Raw genomic sequence first — 7,589 nt, 5'->3', positions numbered from 1 at the left:
ATTTAAAGGCTTTTTATATTATATTATTTTATATAAATATTTAATCTTTTTTTATTAATTTTATTAATAAATTAATAATTTTATTAAAGTTTTTAATAAATCTTTAATAATAATTAATAAATCTTAAAAAGGCTTATATTTTTTTAATAGTTTTTAAAACTTTTTAATTTATTATTATTATAATCTTTTTTTATTTTATTTAAATCTCTTTAAATATAATAATATATTTTAAAAAGCTTACTTTTTTAATATAAAAAAGCTTTTTTTTAAATTTAATTAATAATTTAATATTTTATAATATTTTTAATATTTTATAAATATATTTTTTATACTTTTTTTTATTATTTAAAAAGATTAAAATATTATTTAAATAATATATAATAAAAATATTAAGGTATTATTAAAATATATTATTAATTATTTATTAAAATATTATAAATATATTAATTTTTAGGCCTTTTTAATAAAATTTCTTTTAAATTAGCTTTTAAGTCCTTTTAGCTTTAAAGTAACCTACTAAAGGATTATTATAATATAGCTATAATATCTTTTATTTTAAATTAAATTTTAATAATATATAAAGTCTTTTCTTTATATAAAGAAGGTTATTTTTTACTATTTATTTTTAAAAACCTTTTTTTTTATTTACTTAAAATACTTTAGTCTTTTAATTAGATATTAATTTATTTTTTATTTAAGCTAACTTAATAACTTTAATTATTAATTTTAATACTTTATTTTTTAAGGCTTTTTTTTAATATAAAGATTTCTTTATAGTTTTATTAAAAATTACTATAAATAATCTTAATATATTATAAAATTATATATTAATACTAAGTTTTTAGCCTAAATTACCTATATTATTTAATAGTAAAATTAAATTAATTTTAATACTTAAGGATTTCTTATTTAATTTAAACCTATTTAAAATTTAAAGTAAAATTGCCTTTTTTTTGAGTATTTTACTTAATTTCTTTTTATTTTATTAATTTCTTATTAATATTTATATTTTAGCTATTTTTTTCTTTAAGAAATTAATTAATTCTAGCTTATAATAACTTTCTTTTTTACCTTTTAAAAGTCTTAAAAAGGCATTAATAAGGTTATTTATCTCTTTTTTATACTTAATAATAAAGTTATATATTATTAAATATAGATACTATTTAGCCTATTTTTTATTTAATTTAATATTTTTTATAAATAATTAAAGATTTTAGTAATTATTTAAAACCTCTATTTATTTTAAAGATTTTTTAAGGTAATACTATTAATACTTAAATAACTTTATAATAATTATTATCTTTTAGTTTAGTATTTTATATAACCTTTTAGTATTATTAAACTTTTAGGATTAAAATACTATAAGGTAATAATTTCCTTTATTATTTAACTAAAATAAAATATTAACTATAATATAGTTTAATATATCTATTTTAATATAGATTTATCTCTTAAAATTAAAATACCTTAAAATTAAAGCCTTTTTAAACTTAATAATAAAGGCCTAAAATATCTATATTTTTTAATTATTTAATTTTATAGCTTTTGGTTTCTTTTTACTTTAGCTTTTTTTTAATAAGGCAGTTAAAAAAGCTATAACCTTAAAGTAATTATAAATAAACCTTTAATAGAAGTTATAAAATCCTAAAAATATTTAAACCTTTTTATATATTATTAATTTAGGCTATTTAATAATAATATAAATTTTAATTAAATTTATTTTTACTTTTTTAATAATTAAAATAAATCCTAAAAACTTAACCCTATTTTAATAAAAAAAATACTTAAAGGGTTTTATATATAATTTAGCTGCCTTTATTTATTTTAGGATTTATATAAGGTAGTTTATATATTCTTTTTTAGTTTTAAAAAATATTAAAATATTATTAAAATATAATAAGTATATTAGCCGGTCTAAATAGTATAACTATATACTTAAAGTAGCTATATTTAGTTTTAAATATAGTTTTTTACTTATTCCTTTTTTAAATATAAATCTAATAGTATATATTTTTAATATTAATCTTAAAAAAATACTTTATTTTTTAAATTTAATTTATAATCTTTAAGATTAAAGGTAAAAGGTATTAATTCTTAATAGTAATTATATTTAGGCTTTAATAATTAATATAAAAGTAAAGTCCTCTATCTTTCTTTAATATAAATAAAATAAATAATTTAATAAAGCTTTTTAAAAAGTAAATTTATTTATTTTTTAGGTTTTTTTTAATATACTTATAAAGTTTTTTTAATTTAATTTATAATAATAGGTAAATAGGTCTATAAAGAGGTTTCTTTCCTTTAATTAAATTAATAATATAATCTATCTTTTTAAAGTTAAGAATTTTAATTATCTTATTATAGCTAAAGACTTTAATATATACTTTTAATTTAAGGGGTATTTTTATTATTTAATTAGGCTTTTTAATATCTTTTTTAAAGATATAATAAAGTTCCTTAAAGATAGTAATAATAAAGATCCTTACCCTATTTTAAGTTTTTTTTAAGAATTATTAAGGTTAAAGAAGTTTTAGGCTATAATAATAACCTTTAAATTACTATTTTTTAATCTTAAAGTTAGCTATAATTTAAAGGTCTTTTAAGGTAATTATTAAAAGAAAAATAGGTTTATTATAATTCCTTTTTTTAATATTTATTAAGCTTTTAGTTATTTCTTTAAACTATTTTTAATAGTTTATTAAAGTAAAAGGTATTTTCTATCTCTTTATAGTTTTTAGTTAATTATTATTAGCTTTTTATAAAGGGATATTTATATTTTCTAATTATTAAAAGCCTTAAGATTTAATAAAGGTTTTATTAATAGTATTAGTTTTTACTTTATAGTTTAAATATATTTATATTATAATACTTTTATAGCTTTATATTTTAGCTATAATAGAGATTTTCCTTTTAAATTAAATTTAAAGATATTTTAAGTAATAATTAATATTTTTTATAGAGTTCTTAATTAAAAATTAATTTTTATTTTTAGCTAAAATTAGTTTTTTAACTTTTTAATTTAATTAACCTTATAGGATTTAAGGCAGTTTTTAAAGTAATATTCTATCTTATAGTAATTAAAGTNAAAAGTAAAGTCCTCTATCTTTCTTTAATATAAATAAAATAAATAATTTAATAAAGCTTTTTAAAAAGTAAATTTATTTATTTTTTAGGTTTTTTTTAATATACTTATAAAGTTTTTTTAATTTAATTTATAATAATAGGTAAATAGGTCTATAAAGAGGTTTCTTTCCTTTAATTAAATTAATAATATAATCTATCTTTTTAAAGTTAAGAATTTTAATTATCTTATTATAGCTAAAGACTTTAATATATACTTTTAATTTAAGGGGTATTTTTATTATTTAATTAGGCTTTTTAATATCTTTTTTAAAGATATAATAAAGTTCCTTAAAGATAGTAATAATAAAGATCCTTACCCTATTTTAAGTTTTTTTTAAGAATTATTAAGGTTAAAGAAGTTTTAGGCTATAATAATAACCTTTAAATTACTATTTTTTAATCTTAAAGTTAGCTATAATTTAAAGGTCTTTTAAGGTAATTATTAAAAGAAAAATAGGTTTATTATAATTCCTTTTTTTAATATTTATTAAGCTTTTAGTTATTTCTTTAAACTATTTTTAATAGTTTATTAAAGTAAAAGGTATTTTCTATCTCTTTATAGTTTTTAGTTAATTATTATTAGCTTTTTATAAAGGGATATTTATATTTTCTAATTATTAAAAGCCTTAAGATTTAATAAAGGTTTTATTAATAGTATTAGTTTTTACTTTATAGTTTAAATATATTTATATTATAATACTTTTATAGCTTTATATTTTAGCTATAATAGAGATTTTCCTTTTAAATTAAATTTAAAGATATTTTAAGTAATAATTAATATTTTTTATAGAGTTCTTAATTAAAAATTAATTTTTATTTTTAGCTAAAATTAGTTTTTTAACTTTTTAATTTAATTAACCTTATAGGATTTAAGGCAGTTTTTAAAGTAATATTCTATCTTATAGTAATTAAAGTATTTTATTAAAAAGAGAAATCTCTTTTTATTTTTTTTTTTATCTTTTATTTATTAAGTTAAAATATAATTTAACCTTTATAGAAAATAGAAAGAATTATTAAATTTTTATTATAGCTTACCTTAAAAGTACTTAATAATAATTAAAATAATTCCCTTAAGACTTTTATAAATACTTTATTTTGATTAAAGATTACCTTCTTTATAAACTTAATATTACTATATAGATATATTAATATTATATAAAATTACTTTTAACCCTTTAAGATATTATAGCCTTTTAAAAAAGTATTAATTTACTTAAAATAAAAAAAAGAATTAATATAATTTATATAATAATTATAAGATATATTAACTATAAGAATAAGTATATAGAAAACTTCTTTAAAACCTAATTAATTAAAAAGAAGCTTTATATACTTAAAGAAAGCTTAAAACTATATTTACTATAATACTTTTAAGATAATAACTTAAAAATTACTTCTTAAAAGCTTTTTAATCTCTTTTTAAGATTTCCTTTTAGGTTTAAATTTATTTATTTAAGTAGCTTAATTATATAAATTAGGCATTTAAGGTTATATTATTATATATAAAGAAAATCTAGCTTTTATTAATATAATATTACTTATAGACTTCCTTAAAGCTTTAGTTTATATTATCTAGCTATTTATCTCTTTTATAAAAGGTAATTAAATATTTAAAAGTAATAATATTTTTAGCTTTTATTTCTTTCTTATTATTAAAAGAAAAGCTTTTATAGTATTTAAAATAACTTAATAAGGTATTATTACTAATTTAATTAGGTTTTTTATTATTAATATTAATTAAAGGTATATTTTAAGTATTTCTCTTTTAGGTTTTAAAGGGATTTTAAATAATCTTTTTAATTTACTATTTTAATTTTTTTACTTATTATTTAAAAGTAAGTTCTTCTTTTAGCTATTTAATTTAAACTTTAAGGGCAGTAATATAGATTAATAATATAACTTATTTAATAAGATAGGTTATTATTTAGAATAGTTCTCTCTAGCTAGCTAGAATAGAATTACTAATAACTTTTAAGGTTATTATTAATAACTTATTTAGGTTTAGGCTAGTGCTATACTGCGGTTCTTTAAGGGTTAATTATTATATTTAAATAGCTTAGGTAAAAGCTTTAGAATTATTATAGTAAATTAATAATAGCTAGGTAGGTATAATAGTATTATATTAACTAAAGCTTAAAGAGGCAGGATTTCTTAATAAGGGGTTTTTATAATAGACTTAAGGGGGTCTTGCAGTTACATAGTAAGAGACTAGTTAGCCTTATTATTAAGGCGTTATTATAAAAAACTATAAATATTAGCAGACTAAAGCTAGTTTAATAGGTTAGTAATAGATTAAATTAAGTTATAAGGTAATATAGTAGAAGAAATATAAATTAAGAATAAATATAGATAATTAACACTTAAGGTATATAATATAATTATAATAGTTATTTTTAATTTAAGTTATTGCTTTTTTATTTATATTACTTTATATATAGTTCTTAAATATAAACTTAATTAATTAAATACTTAAGTATATATATTTAATTAATAAATTTATTATTAATATTAAGTTAATTTAGCTTTTATTAATTAACTTATATAAATAAAATTAATTTAATTTTTTTATAAAACCTTATTATTACCTTATATTTATTTTAGACCTCTATTTATAAATATATTTTAATTTTATATAATAAAAGAAATATAATATATATATTTAGCCTTAATAGTTATATTCTTAAGCCACTTTTTATATAAGGCTAAGTTTAAGCCTATTAATATAATTAAAAAAGCTGCCTTTTTTATATTAAAAGGTAAGCCTTTTTTAATAGCCTTTTCTAGCTTTTTTAACTTAAATAGCTTCTCAATTAGATAAATTAAATATACTTAATAATTTTAATTAATTTAATTTAAATAATTAATTAAATTAATTAAAATATAATTAAAGATAGCTATTTTAATTAAGCTAAATAGGCTCTTTAATAAGAAGTTCTTTATAATAGCTATAATTACTATATAGATTTTATAGTAATTTTTCTATTTAGCTTAACTTAATATTTATTTAATTATTATAATAAAGTTATAATTAATTATATAATAGCCTTAATTAAATTTTAGGCTTTTATATAGTATTATATTAATAACTATAATTAATCTTAATAATTATAATTAATAAAAGAAGTTAAGTTAAAGAATATACTTTATAACAAATTTAATCTATCTTTTAGTTAAAGTAAAGAAAAAAGGCTAATATAACTACTAAAAGACCTATAGGCAGTATTAATATTACTTAATTAAAGTAATAATTATATTATTAAGGTAAATAAACTTTATAAGATTTTAAGCTTTAAGATATAGGCTTACTATAAAGGCCTTATTATTTAAACCTTTATATATAAAGTTAATAGCTTAATAGCCTTATAAGGCTAATAATAAAGAAAAAAAATATTATAATAGAATAAAGTTAATTTAATTTTTTAAAGTTTTTAATTTTAAAACCTTCATTAGTATTTTATATCTTTTTAGTTTAATTTATTACTTTTTTATTAAATTCACTTTATTTATAGCTTTTAAATATAAAGATAATTAATTATATACCTTAATATATATAATTAATTAATAGACTTATTATTAACCTAAAGTTAGTTTTACTTTTATTAATTAGCTTATAGAAAAGTTAATTTAATTCTTTTAAACCTTTAAACTTTATTATTACTTTATATTTACTATAAACCTTTATTTATAAATATATTATTTATAAGCCTCTTTACTTTTATAGTTTTAAATTATAACTAGCTTATTAATTTTATATAATTAAAAGAAATATATATATTTAGTTTTAATAATTATATTATTAAGTTACTTTTTATTTAAGGCTAAATATATTAATATAATTAAAACCTACCTTTTTTATATATAAAGATAAGCCTTTTTTAATAGCCCTTTTTAGCTTTTTTAATTTTAATAACTTTTTAATTAATTAAATTAAGTAAATCTAATAATTTAAATTAATTTAATTTATATTAAAAAGTTAAAATATCCCTATAGTAATATATAAGGTATAGCTAATTAAGGTCTTAAATAAGAAGATAATATAATAAAATATTTATTTTTTAATATAATATAATATAAAGTATTATATATTATATTAAAAAATATAATAATCTTAATAATAAGTTTTAAAGTTATATAATTATTACTATAAACCTTATAATTTAATTAAATAAATAGCTTTAATTAATAAATAAAAAAAAGATATTTCTTTTAATTTTAATAGGCTAAATATCTTTTTTATTATTACCTTATTAAGGTAATTACTATTAAGGCTTTAACCTTAAAAGATTAAATTATAATAATTAAAAAACTAAAAATTTAATTATAAAATATATTATTATATAATTAACCTTAATAATAGTTATAATTATTTAATTATAGTAATTATTAATTATATAAATAGTCTTTTAATTAATATTAATAACTTTAATATTATAGTAATTTTAATATTATATAACTTATTTTAATAT

This window comes from Fusarium mangiferae (genome assembly GCF_900044065.1).
Source record: "Fusarium mangiferae strain MRC7560 genome assembly, contig: FMAN_scaffold007, whole genome shotgun sequence".
NCBI classification, from domain to species: Eukaryota; Fungi; Ascomycota; class Sordariomycetes; order Hypocreales; family Nectriaceae; genus Fusarium; species Fusarium mangiferae.
The sequence above is the reverse complement of the archived record's forward strand: the minus strand, read 5'-3'. Positions refer to the sequence as shown.